This window comes from Meleagris gallopavo, chromosome 3, assembly GCF_000146605.3.
Source record: "Meleagris gallopavo isolate NT-WF06-2002-E0010 breed Aviagen turkey brand Nicholas breeding stock chromosome 3, Turkey_5.1, whole genome shotgun sequence".
NCBI lineage: Eukaryota > Metazoa > Chordata > Aves > Galliformes > Phasianidae > Meleagris > Meleagris gallopavo.
The window spans coordinates 15,902,392-15,917,367 of NC_015013.2; the positions used below are offsets into that span (position 1 = coordinate 15,902,392).

At 34.7% G+C, this 14,976-nt stretch overlaps 1 long non-coding RNA gene across 4 annotated transcripts in view; it reads right to left on the minus strand.

Annotated features, from left to right (window-relative positions):
* Positions 1–6: 6 nt before the first annotated feature.
* Positions 7–14,976, minus strand: part of LOC104910135 — a 40,074-nt gene continuing 25,104 nt past the window's right edge. For 3 of the 4 annotated variants that reach the window (XR_792826.2, XR_002113046.1, XR_004159160.1), the window contains exons 3-4: positions 6,897–7,032; positions 7–517 (exon numbers count right to left, since the gene is read on the minus strand). This is a non-coding gene — a long non-coding RNA (uncharacterized LOC104910135). Of the gene's footprint in view, positions 518–4,592; positions 5,526–6,896; positions 7,033–14,976 lie in introns of those variants that run through there. The other variant, XR_004159161.1, reaches the window with a different exon arrangement.

Genomic DNA, 14,976 nt, shown 5'->3' on the forward strand with positions numbered 1-14,976 from the left:
GGGGGGGAAGGGAAAGAATGTAAAATTCTGTCTAAAATAAGAAGTTTGTTTTTAATGGATAAGCATCCTGGTGAAAATGAACAAACAAACATTGTTCCTGTTCATTTCAGGTCAAATTTAGATTATTTTTATACTCTGTGTGTAGATGCAATAAACTACTTGACTAAAGTGGTAGTATAATCTCTGAATCTCTGGAAAAATGTACAAATATAAGGTAACAATATTATTCATCATAAAGTAATAAAATAAATGTTTTTTAAAAATTAATCATAAAGCATTTTCACCTGCAAGAACCAGAAGACTAACAGCGAAGAAGATAAATAGCAATTCTAAACAACCCATCTTCATCTATTATATTAATGTTGCTTGTTTGATCCAAACCATACTTCATACCAAGAGCAGATGTGGTCTCTGTGCTTTTTCATCTAAATGAAAGAGTTTAATATAGCAGTTTAAAACAGAGGCTGCAATTCCATAGTCCAGTGCTGTATGATACTGCTGCATAGTAGAAGTCCACCTGGAAACCAGAGAGAAGCACATAGAAAGATCTCAGTGAAATGGCTTGGACACAGTGACCAAACAAGCATGGAAACACAGCCACCACTCAAAAGTGTGCACAGGAGCGTCTTCCTCCCACTCCTTTCTTTTTGCTTCTCCGTAAGTTCATAAGGAACGTTGGTCTGCTTAATATTACAGATGCTAAAAAATTACACAATTTGTTCCAGATAATGAAATGAAACATATATTTATATCATTTTTTATATAAAAGAACCCATTCACATTAAATTCCTTAAATTGTAGTGCTAAAAAAGACAATTGCTTAATCTATTATTTCAGTTTTATGAAAATCAAATGAATAAAGGAATTTAGTTTTCCCTTAGCTTTCTAAAATCACTTTTATGTGGGATATCTTGAATTTCAGACTAAAAACAAACAAAAAACCCTGAGAGAAATGCTATGAATTTAAATTATAGTATTATGACAGTAAGTGGACCAGTCACAGCAGAGCAGAAAGCCCCTCCAAATAAGTTCCAGCATTGCTTTTAACTATACTAGGCACTAGCTGTTCCTTGTGACAGAGGGGATATGAAGGATGAGCCAGAAAACCAAATCACTGAGCGCCTCCTCCTCCACCAAGAGCCTTCAGATTTTCGGTATATTTTTTGGATCATGAAATTCTCACAGATTAGCAAGCTACTGAACAGGGGCAAAGCAATGCCAGTGATCTCATTAAATCCTCCTTTACCCGAGTCATGACAGATCAGCACAATATCTAAATCACTTTAATTCTCCCTACAGAGACTCTGATAATAGAAAACTATGCTCATCTGCAAATTTCTTATACAGACGTAGACACACTGTAATTGACCAGCTGACCTCTGAAAAATTGTATTATTTCCACCTCTTACTTCTGACCCTCCCAAGTATCTATAACTCTACAGACCTGTACTAGTATAAAATGTGTCAAACTGTATTTTAAAACTCTGAAAACTTGCAGCTTTCCTTATGTGATCTCCAATATATTTTTAAAATGAGTACATACATAGATGAAGAATTACTTGCACACTCTAAAATATTTGCATATACACAAGTATACATGCACAGAGTCCACACAGCATCTCAAACTTTTTTGGAAACAAATAATTTAGATTAGTAAGAATGTTTGTATCTGAGAAGAGCTAATCACTTGAGCTCTCAAAGGACCTAGAGAAATTTTAATAACTGTTTCCAAGGAAATATAAATGTTGGTGGTGAAGTCTTTTGTTTCTAGATATCTGACTAGTCAGGTTCATTACCCATTTAATACAATTTCCCAAAGCAAGCCATGCAACTTGTGTCCAGTGGCACTTTGGAAAGCTGTGAGAAAGTGGAAAGGGCAGAATAACAGGACATCTTAAAAAGGAAAACAAAAAACTTTAGAAAGCAAAAGCTTTTAGCAAAGCTGTGTCTTATTTTATTGAAGTAAAGAATAGAAAAATTTACTTCGGTAAGGTCTGTATAGGATTAGAAAACTACAACTACACCCCTGTGTTCATGATGTGCACAACTCATTCAAGCGTTTTCTCTGGCAAGCACTGATCTCTTGTAAACTCATAGGAACAGAGGGCACGATATATTTTCAAAGACAGTCTCAAAATCTGCTCAGAAGACAGTAGAGGCCACCAACATAATTCTCAAATAGAAATAGTTAATTTCAGATGCTAGGCAATATTTTTGCTAAGCTAAAATATATTGATGGGACAGTGGAGAGTGTTGCCTGAACAAGGCAAATGACTAATTCAGCAATTATTTATGCAATACTATTTAACTTACTAAATAGTAATGACATTTATTGAGATTCTAATGGGAAATTAAATAAAGGCGATTAAGACTTTATAGAATGACAGGGAAAAGGCCCCAGCTGAGGATATAACGTTAGGGGTCTGATAAGAAAAATCTTAGTAATTTACATGTATATTTGCTTAAAATTAGAGTCTGAATGTATTTTTTTTTTTAATTGATCCATAAAAAAAATGTTGAACTGAAAATGAAGGATTTAATCCCAAAGAAGTTTAGTTTCATGAAATTGATCTCACTAGTAGAAATGAAGTTTAGTGCAACCACTCTTTGGTCCAATTGGAACCGAACTAATCAATGTGCTGCAAATAATTCAGCATAGCTACTTTAAATGTAGTACAAAGAAGAGCATACAGTACACGGGAGATGAAGAAAAATATAAGTAGGAGAAATTCTCCCACTACGTAGAAGAGGAAAGAAAGAATTGAAAAGAGCTATAATTCATAATTCCTTGATTTACCAGCATTACCAGAAACAAACAAAAAAATTATTTCCAGTTTAACTTTTACCAGTAACTACTCAAAACATAACTTTATAACGGATACAGCTATTTAGTCAGAAGTGGAGGTTGTAAAAGCATTAAGAAAAAGCAGTAGAAGTCCTTTTTGTCTCTGCCTTTTCCTGAAGACTCTGCAATGGTTACAGTGGGCAACCTGATATCTAATCTGGCAACAGGAAATACGTACTTAATAATGATGTACTATTCATGATTTCCTGTGCATTTGAATATTTTCAATAACTTAGAAATTAAAGTCTCCTACATCCCTTAATAACTATACATAATATATAATAAGAAGTTCTTATACTCTTTTCAAGGGTATATGTGGAAGTGATTATAGGTTGACCGGAAACTGGCATCCTCTGATGACATTCCCTATCAACCTGTCAGCTCTTGAAGATCAACCCAAGGCAAACACTGAACCTTCAGTAGCTGGAAAACCTCTCAATACAGACTTTGAATGCATCAAGGTTATACACTATTTTCCATGCCAAATGAAGGCTATTTGTATGTATCACTCTAGATCAGAGTAGTGCTCATCTTCCCATTATCACTTTAAGTTGTACTTTCCAAATGAGATTATCGCTTTCTTTCTAGATATTTTTTTTCTAAGTTGTTGGTCTTTAGTTTTCTGTTGGTTATTACATTTTGTTGCTTTTTTAATTTTCGTTTTTCCTCCAGTGTTTCCTTACATAAAGAAAGCTTAGTCATGACCCAAAAATGATCCACAGCCATCCACATTCTGAAATCAATTAGCTATTTCATCACTGAATTACAAGACCTATCACTAATAATTATTTATTGCATTGTGCAAATGAACATTTGCTAGAATTTCAAAGTACAGATCAGAGCCCTAAAATATGACAAGTTTAAAAATGTTTCCTTATGCACTTGACTTTCAGAACAAGTCTGAGAGTCTCTAGTAGGCTTGTGATGAATAGGAGGCCAGCAAAAAACAGCTGAGGAGGAATTAAAAATAAAATAAAATAAAAGCAAAATATAAATAAACCAGAAGCCTTAGATATGATCAGAACTAACTTAGAATATGATTAAAGCACTACTGAAACATGAGTTAATAAAAGCAATGGGACCAATGCACTTTGAGATGCACACTGGCTGAAACTGAGACCAGAGTGGAAGGAAGGAAGGGAATTGACTGAGCTCAAAAGCAACACTCCTGTCTTTCCCTTTGGGAAAAAAATAATTTGAAAGATTAGAACAGAAAGAGATGGAGAAGGAGGAGCGCAGTAGAAAAAGATATTTTTATCGTAAGACTGACAAGTGTGCCTCCTTCACTTCTAGTAAAGATCAAGACCAACAAAAAAATATGTATTCTTTCTAAGTTAGTTTAGTGTCAAAATGGTGCATAAAGATAGCAACTGAATTATTAATAAAGGTCCTTAACAGCATGAAAGTGGATTTTCTTGTCTTTTCAAAAAGCCCTCAAGAGACAACACAGTCTCCTGCAGTATTGCCCAAAATGGCAGAGTGACTTGTAAACTCAGCAAATGTGCCCAACTAGACCAGGTACATGATAGCTGTGGAAAAAGCAATAAAAAGAATGGAGAAAAAGAGAAAAGCCACAGAGATATATACAAAAATGCAACTCATGAGGAGATCAGCAGATTAAGAGAAGACTCACGGCACAGGAAATTAATGAGCCAGAACTATCAAAACCAAAATATTTTCTTTAGGTGAATAAATAATTTTACTTTTTTTAAATTTTCATTTGAAATGAAAAAAGGTCTATGTTAGCTTCCATTATTTTGATTAAAATCAAGCTATATAAAATTAGTAGTCAGTTATTACAAATTCCTAAAGGCAGAAACGTTTTCAGTGTATTTTTCTTTGGAAGATACGAGATTTGATTCATACTAGTCATGTGAAGTTGAGCATGCTAAAATTTTTGCTAATGAGACCACTGAATTGAAGCTTATTTCCAGGTTGAAACTTTAAATAAAAATATTGGAAATAGAGAGCGCATAGGAGACAAGAATGCCAAGCTGCCAACATCAATTAAGAGAAGATGTGAAGTGGAGCTGTTGAAGCTGTACAAGACCAAACACAAGGAGCATGCACAGCTTGTCAGCAGAGTTGGAGAAGTACAGTTGCATCATTTAAACCCTGGGCTCTCATTAGGGCTCCCTTATCATATATTACATAGTCTTGAGCAAAAGATTTCATTACATTATAAATATCATCCCCTGTTAATGCTGCCTCATACACACAGACCGAAGTCTTTATGCTCTTGGTTTCATTACACAGAATAACAATCATGAGAGAATAACATTCATTAAAATGTTCCGAATCAGAATTAACAATTTTGAACACAAGACATATTCCAAGTAATGTGAGACATGCAACACCTAGAATAGAGTATGCGGAAAATATCAAGGACAGGGACCTGCTGAGTTTAGGCTACGAGAAATGCAGAACCAATGACAAAGGATTCACAGAAGACGTTAAAAAAAAAAAAAACAACCTTAGCACTAACATCTTATGTTTTTGAAATGTTGCTTTTCCAGCTCTCAGGAAATTTCAAGCGGTTAACCTCCCATTTGGGAAAGAAAAATACAAGCCAGCACATGATCCTTGAAAAACTTCCTGTGTCTGCTTGAAGTGGCTCCCATAATGCAAATCAATAATAATCTTCTTCTGTGCCTTTTGTTTCTAGGCTCCTTTTATTCTCCTTAAAACAAATAATAAATTTGATTATTTTAGCAAATTACAACAGCAATTTTTATGCAGTTCTCTTCCATCTTCAGCGAAGCATATCTTGTCCAAAATTAACTCAGCCTGGTGCACAATAGAACATTAAAAAATTATGTATCTTTTTTTCCCTTAGCAAGGCTGCTGCCACCAATAGCTGACTTGAATCTGCCAATTGTAATTACAACTCTAGCATTTTATTGTCAAATACATTTCCCAGATAAACGGTTCTTGCCTTTTCAATGATTTTGACTGATGGGCTGAGCATGGAGTTATCTTTTTTAAAAGCTAGAATCTATTGGGTAATGCAAATTCTCTTGCTATACAAAACCCTTTTACAAATGTAATTTTTATTTTTAGTGCTTGTCTCTTATCTGTATGGGTTATTTTACATGAATCTGCACTGCTTTGCAGCAAATCAGATTCAAGTGTATCATTTGTGAGCTACATACAAAGCTGTAAGAGCATTAATCTGTTCTTTTCAGCGCACTAGGTCTCAAGAAGCTCCCACAATCCGGCATTAACAAGCTATTTATTTCATTTACCATCTTAATGGCTGAAGAAAAAAAAATGAAAGCGATGATTGCTTGTTTGTTAATGAAAGGGTGCTGTGGTTAACCACCGGAAAGACTATTAAGCATCATAAAATTGCCCTTGAAATTTGACACTTTAATATCTCATCTGATGTACTATGCAAAAGAAATAGAAAGATCAATAAAGGTTTCACCTAACTTCCAATTACAAAATTTCATGGATTTGAGGAAGAAAATAAAAATAAATTAGGAAGGATAAAAATAGAAGCATAAAAGAAGATTGGATTATTGAATAGTGAGAGGTGACATGGATAGAGTTTTCACACTCTCATGATGCTAAGTTAGCTGCCTTACAGAAATGTGAATCTATACATTTAGATATTTATATATCGCATATGTATTTTGTATATATTGCACATATTTGTCTACCTACCAGAGGCCTTGCAGGTCTTTGCTATATTATAAGAAAATAAAAGAGAAAATAAGAGAGTGCATGCAAGAAGCAGGAGAGAAATGTAAAAAAATTTTAAGTTTATTTTAACACTGTAGAGGTTTTCCTCACTCTCAGTACTGGCAAAGGTTGTTCTGAGAAGCCCATGACCTTGAGCAGGATGGAACTGCTCACCTAGGCCTCAGCACGCTCTCTGCTGTGTGCTGCTTGGCGGAGATGGCAACTCAATCCATCAGGAAGCTTTACATGGTGGGACCGATTACTGATAAATTCTGCAACTTACAATATTTTCAGGAAAAATAAGCTCTGTGTGGATCAAGGGGTGCAGTGAGAACCCATAACCATCTCTGTCCTTCATATCACCTACCCCACTCCTGGTGCAAAGCAACCTCCAAGGTTAAAAACATCCTTCCTCAGAATGTCACTGAAAGTAGATCACCTTCTGCTACAATCCTGATTTCATTCTACTCCACAATCTCTTCAGGACTAAGATATTTCTAGACCTGCAGAGAAAAGAAATGTTAATTATAAAAATAATTACAGCTGTAAGAATGCTTGTATTTGTTCAGTAGCTGGCCAGAAATTTTGAATACTCAAATTCTAGACTTAAACTCTAGACATCTAAAATCCATTTCAAGACACCCAGCCACTTTCATGGATTTAGAAATTTACACACTGAAAGGAAACAACAGCTATATTGAAAGTATATTATCAGTTCCTCAGTAAATGCTTAAGTATCCCTGTATGGATTACAGATCCTAAGAAGGTCTTGTTCACCCATATTTATGTGTCGATTACACTGAAATAGAAAGTTTCCAAAGTCTATGGGCATTGCTTCCTGTTCCTCTAAGCTTGTTATGCTCACTGATTTTCTAAGGAGGCTGAGATTTTTAACACTGCAAAAACCCGTTTATGCCAATAGATAATGCAATTTACATACGAAACATCAATATAAATTAGAATATAAGCCGATTTGGGGAGTTTATGAAGTTTATATACTCTACGACGTTATTGAAAGAGTTTATGTTCTCTGTAAGCACTTCATTTCATGGCTCACGATTTTTACAGGGCACTGAAAAAAATAGGAGCACTTAAATCTCACAAACTTAATGAGTGATACGTAAGAGACGAATATGTAACAATAGCAATTCTTCCAGCCATATCTGAATTGTCACCCTGATCTCATTACTTCCTGCTTCCCCACCTGTCCGAGGTATTTATCAATGAAGTATACAAAAAAACACATTACAAATTCTCACTGCTTTGCAAAGCTCAGGTATATGACTGAGTAGAACTCAAATCGCTGATAAAGAATTGATGAGTCTGTTATGGCAGATGCTTGAAAAGTAAAAAGCAATTTGAAAAGACATTGAAAAGCAATTTGGGAATTTTTAAGGTTTATTACAATTTCAAATCCAGAAACCACTGTAAACCAATATCTATTCTGATTTTCAAAATACTTGCACTATATGCATCAACATTTTTAGCTTTTACCTTCCCATCTCTGATGGAGTCTACGTCAATCTTTATAATAGAATAAACAAAATAACTATTACCTGTTTGCAAGACAATATGCAATGGTCAAGTTCTGGTTCAGTTACAATAAAACACAGAACCTGATTTTTTATTTAAAAAAAAAAAAAGAGAGATATACCGATATAGTATTAGGCACACCTACAACAGTAGATAGCAAGAGAATAACAATAGAAAATAAAAATATACTCCAAGTATTTGAGTAGAAAATTATTAGGGTAAAAGTAAAAATTTAACCAATAAACACATTTCTGGTTTTCAGTAAAAAAAAAAAAAATCATAAAAACAAAGTTAATATTTGACAATTTATGAACACTATTTTCTTTGCCATTCCTGTGCGCAATTTTCTTTTAAAAATGGCATCAGAGTCCTAAAGCAAAAAGATTAAAAAAAATAATAATAATTTGAACTCCATCATCATAATACTCAAGGTATTTTAAATGTCTAATGATTTTATTGGATGCTACCTATCAATCAAAGCAGTCCTTAAAGGATTGAAGCAATGAAACACACAATTTTTTTTTTGTTCATTCTTCTTTCTAACATGCAGCATATGAACACAAAGAAAAATGAGATTATCAGGTTTTTGTTGTTGTTTGTTTGTTATTTTTGGTTGTTGTTTGTTTGTTTTTTGCTTTTCTTTTAAAAATCCCACACTCCAGACCTTTGTTTTTTATCACTAATTTACCAGAAGAAGTGATCAGTCATGGACTGTAAATTTAAAAGCAAACACCTGCAATGCTATTAAAGAGAAATTCTTTTTTTTTTTCTTAATGATTTATTAATCAGGGAAAGTCATGTCAGTCTGAAGAAAAGTTAGATGGAATACAAACTATGAAGTAAATCAGTTTTGACCTTTTCATAGTAGTTGTATTATTCAATAAATCTATGTTTACTTCTATGAGCAGGCTCTTATATTTCTTTGAATGAGCTTTCATATAATTCAGAAATCATGTCTTGTACAGAAGGCATTAAAGAAGGATCAACATCAGGAGACTCAGCATCTTCTTCCTGCTAGATATTTTCTGTGTAACAGTATAAAAACTTACTACTTGAGTAGAGAAGGGACTAGTAGCCACAGAAATCCCCTCTCCCATAAAACTTTGAAATTTAATCAGGATGTAACATGGCCATTTACTAATTGTGAGAAAACTTATGAAAATATTGCATAGACTGTTTCTTACAAAACAAACAAACTACCTTAGAGGAGATTTCGCCTATATTTGCTGTATTTGCAGTCACTGAAAATTAGATATTTCCTCACAGTGTGATTTCTGCTATTAGATTTGCCCAGGGATTAATAAATAGTATTTCTGTATGCTAGAAAACTCTTTAAACTTATTGAGGGCAACATAAGTGAAGTTGTTGCTCTATATGGAAAAGAAAGTTTGATATGGGAAAACATAGGACAGCAGATACAGAACTTCCATCACCATCATCAGCTCTGAAAGGGGCATAGTCCAGAGTGAATGATCTCATAACTGAGTCATCTTAGATTTTCCTCATTAATGCAGTAACTAAACTAAAAGCAAAAAAAATTGCACATTTTTTTTGCTTTTCTCCTTCTATTACTTGTTAGAAGCTTGGATTAATATCAGCCAGGGTTAGACTTGTTTTTGTTTCTGGTCATACTACATAAAAAGGAAGGGTTTTTTGTTTGTTTGTTTTGTTTTGTTGTGTGTGTGTGTGTGTGTGTGTGTGTGTGTGTGTTTTGTTAGTTTGTCTGTTTACTACAAGGGTAGTGAATATCCTGAATATTTTGGAGATATTCAAGGTCATGCTGGACAGGGCTCCAAGTAACCTGATCTCACTGTAGGTGTCCCTGTTCATTGTGTTCATTGCAGAAGAGTTGGAGTGGATGACCCTTAACAATCCCTTCCAAGCAATTCTATTGTTATTCCATGATTCTATGATGATTCTTTGATAAAAAGTTTCAGGTTTACTTAACTGGTATTTGAAAGACAGAGCTAACATTTGCTTCTTATCCAAATCAAATCCAGAATATAATGCATGACAGAAGAACTGTTGCATGACATTCAGAAATATTACTTTTTTACAAGCCTTTATCACTTATTTTAGCAATTGTTCATCTTGACCATAAAGCATCACTTGGGTACATTCATTACCATAGCCAGGTTTGGTTATTATTGGTCTCAAATCCCATGGTCAGAAAAGCATCAGAAAATTTTATTACTTGTTAAAAATGGTTATTGTTAATAATCTACCTTACTCTTCATTATTAACTAAAATGTACTTGTAACTTAAGACTGACTCTACGTTAATAGAAGTGTCCCGTATGTAATTTCATTTCTATCTAGCAAGGTCAGTATAATCTTTCCCATTTAATTTCCTTGTTGGCAACAGTGTAATTTGCTTACATCAAGCTAACTACTTTGGCCTAAGTTTTCCCAACTTATATATTTCCACAGTTGAAACATTTGGATATAATCAGTCCTCTTTTATGCTGAGCTTCAATGGATCCTAATACTTTAAAGAAGTCTTCCAAAATAAAGAAATCTCTCACTGATTTACATAGGTAGAGCTGTTTCAGCTCTAACTGTTCCTGAGCAACTACAATAACAATTTGACTTAGACAGTTAAAATATTAATGTCATGTAGGAGACATATTTGCTTATAGATCTCTGATCCACCAATATAAGTTAAAGATGACAGACAAGATTTTGTAGAACAATGGAATGGCAGCATGATTGTCAATTAGGAATCTGAAGAGAGGAAAAAAAACAACAAAAATCAGTGACAATTATTTTAGCAGAAGTAATTTTAGATGAAAATTTTTGAGATCTGAACTAGTTCTTTGTTACCTCTGTCAGTATTCAAATTAAATAAGGTAAACTTAATCTCTTAGAAAAAGTTTAAAGAATTAGCACAAAAGAAGGAATTATAAAGAATTGTATTATTACTACCCATATACAGACCTTCACTAGACATATTACAAAGTGAAGAAAATTATGTTCAAATGCTGAACCCCACTGCCTTGAAGTCAGTTTAGTAGATGATCCAATATTCTTAAGTAATTATTTAAACCATTACCTTCACTTGCTTAAGTGCAAGTGAAAAATGTATGTATTCTAAGTTTAAGAATTCTATGTATAATCTCTCTTTCAACTAGTCATTATATTTTGAATTTCAAGAAATTTTGGACAATGAAATTTAACATGTCTACTTCATCGAGTGGAAAAGCTCTTTTTATGTCTTGTTCACTTACACCAGTACTGCTGTAGCTGGGATTATAGCAATATAGAGAAATTGTTTGGGAAAAAAAAATATGTTATTGCAAACATCATACACAATTTTTTGCAGTATTTAAAAGAAATGTCATCTAGATGTAGAGCTTAAAAATTCAAAACCTTTTCTAACTTCCAATGCATTTCTACTTGTATATTTCTTGTACTTGCTGAGAAAAATGCAAGGGACACTTTTTCTCCAAAAGGAGATATTTTTATATCAAAACAAACAAAAATAAATGCACAACAACTGCACAAAATAAATGGCTTCTATAGTTGTCCATCATCACATGTTTTTCCATCAGTTATGTGCAGAATCAACTTCAGACTGCCTGATAATCAAAGAAAAAGTATTTCAAAGTGATTCAATAGCTGGTCAGTTCAATAAAAGAGTAATAAAATTTTAAATACTCTATTCAAACATCTTGTACTTTGCTCTCTCCATCACTCTAATTTCTTAACCAAACATTTGTGAAAAATCAGTGTTTGAAGTCCTCTGATGTCTCCTGATTAGACAGATTTTCCATCCAGTTATCGCAGTTACCTTCATTTAAGATGAAAGTAAATGATAGTTCATATATTACATTCACAGCATTCTGCCTCTCTGCTTAATATATGTAAGTCACAGAGGATGCTGTTTTGAGACTAGTTCAGCTGAAGCCATCTTTGCACATCTGCAGACATGCATATTAGTTACTTGGCCAATCTTCCTCTTAGGCTATAGTTAGGTAAAATGAATGGATTCTGCTTTGTTCAGATTAGTTATTTAAGTTAAGTGCTAGAGGGAAAAGCTACAGATAAGGGCAACACACATTCCACTTTACTATACACAGAACAAACATCTTTCCTATTGCTGTCTTTGAAGCTTCAGGCAAGATTCAACACGCTCCACATTAAACAAAACAATAGATTGCAGTTCAAGTCCTTCTGGTTTCCTGTTGCTAATTAGGGTTTTAAACAACCTTTTAGAAGCATAGATGGATCAAATTTATAACAAAGTGTCTTGGAGGCACAAATAGATTTTATTCCTTTCCTATTGATAATCTCTCTCTGTCCTACATATCCCATAGAATAATTCACTTCATTCTGATGACTACTTCATCTCAGAGGTCTGGCCCTCTTTAGGGTGCCACTAAGAGATTTTTTTTTACTGCACCATTAAGTTTTGTGCAGTTTTTGGCTCATAAATCTTCATCTCCCAATCATGCATTTCCCCACCCAATGTGTATTGTGGAAATCTTTAATTCAGCAGCGTCTAAACACAAATGAACATATATAATATATTAAGAAAAATGCAAAGGCCATAGAGAACAACACTACTGTATTTTGCCCTAAGAAATACCACATTTTCTTTTTTTTCCTCTCTCTTCTCTCAGCATCTAAAACTAATTTGAAATTACGTGACCTGGTTTACAGGCATGTTAGTCCAACAACCTGTTGGAAAATGACAGATTTTAATTTCATCAGATGGTGAAACAGGTGAACTTAAGTCCCCTATATCTCTATTATATTGCAAATTTATTAGAAAATTATTTTCTGTAGGAAAGACACATACACATTAGAAAGCAACTCTGACAGGCACTTAAGCATTCAAAGGAAGCTCAGAATATTGTAGTACATCATTACTCATTTAGATGCATTTTAAAAGTACAACTAGTTAGACGCTCACCCACTAGTAAATGCAGGAATTTGTCCCTATGGATTTAAAATATAGGACTGAACAATTGAGGCCCACTTTCTGTTCCAAACAGAAGACTTCCGTGATAAAAAAAAATACAAAGAAGGTTGATACTCTGGGTATAGCTGAAGATTGAAGTAAAAAAGGAAAGAAATACCTGGCGCCAAGTTGCTTAAAAAAAAAAGACATTTACAAATTTTAAGATAGCTATATGAACATTTCTGCAAACATTTCTAAATGTAAGGTGTAAATCACCTAGGTTTACTGATTAACTTGTGGCCTTCGAAAAGGCATAACTAAATCAGTAGACAAGGGAAGAGCCACTGATGTCAACTATCTGAACTTCAGTAAGGCCTTCAACATAGTCTCCCACAACAACTTTCTCTCCAGATTAGAAAGATATGGATTTGACAGGTTGACCACTCAATTGATGAGTTGCAAGATCACACCCAGAGAGTAGTGGTCATTGGCTCAATGTTTGAATGCAGACCAGCAATGACTAGTGTCCCTTGTGAGTGTGTACAGGGACCAATGTTCTTTATGTTCATAATAAACAATACAAAGTGGGATCAAACACATCCTCAGAAAGTTAGTGAATGAGACCAAGCTACATGGTGCATTCGACATGCCAACCAGGGCAAACTAGACATGCTGGAGCAGTGGACCCAAGAACATCATGAGGATCAAACAAATCCAAGTGCAAGGTCTTGCACCTGGGTCACAGCAACCCCCACTATCAGTACAACCTAGGGGAGAAGAGGATTGAACACAGCCCTGCCAAAAACAGCTTGGAGATATTGGGAGATGGCAGGCTGGACACGAGTTGGCAATGAGCCCTCACAACCCAGAAAGCCAACTGTATCCTGGGCTGCATCAGAAGAAACATGGTCAGTAGGTCACGGGAGGTGTTCCTGCCCTTCTACTCTGTACTGGTGAGACTTCACCTGGAGTACTGCATCCAGATGTGAAGTTATCATTACTGGAGAAACATGGACTTGGAGGAGCACATCTAGAGGAGGGCCACAAAAATGATCCAAAGGATGGAACAACACCTCCCCTCTGAGAACAGGCTGAGAGAGGTGGGCCTGTTCAGCCTGGAGAAGAGAAGGCTCCAGGGAGACCTGATAGTAGATTTTCACTATCTGAAGGGTGACTGAAAGAAAGGACAGACTCATTAGCAGGCTCAGTTGTGATAGGACATGAAGAAATATTTCAAGCTAAAAGAGGGAAGATTTAGATTGGATACAAGGAAGAAGTTTTTTACAGTAAGAGTGATGAAGAACTGGAACAAGTTGTCCAGAGAGATACTGGCTGCCCTGTCTCTGGAGACACTCCATGTCAGGCTGGATGGGGCTCTGAGCAGCCTGATCTAGCTGTAGTTGTCCCTGTTCTTTGCAGGGATGAGTTGGACGAGATAAACCTTAAGGGTCCCTCTCACTAAAATGATTCTTTGATCACAGGAGTTGAAGTTTAATACGGCAGAGGTCAGAAATGAAAGAGTTTAGTTATGCCGGATTATCACTATTATAGGCTACTATGTAAAACATAGTGGCATCTTGGCTGTGATCAGGCATAGTATCAAATCTAGAAAGACAGCACTCCAGAATACTCCAGTTAGTTGTGTTTTTTTCCCTCTTTTGGTTTTGCTTCCCCCCAGTATAGCAGAGGGGGAGAGATAAGAAGTCTCACATTTTTCAACTGCTCAAAATGCCCTAAATTCACCTTAGAAAAGCACCATCTGGCTATTACTAGCTGCAAATTACCAGCTGTGAAATATTACTATATTAAGAATGTTAGCCAAAGAAACAGCTGACCTTTCCAGGAACAAAAAGCCAGTGCAAAATTTTTATCTGAATTTCAAGATTTCAAGTCACAAACAAAAACTATGCTAATTTTGCCTTTTTTCAGGAAGATATATATTCTCCAATACTCTAAGGATGAAACACAAATTTGCAGATAACTACCAAAATATTGATTTGCAAAACTATGAT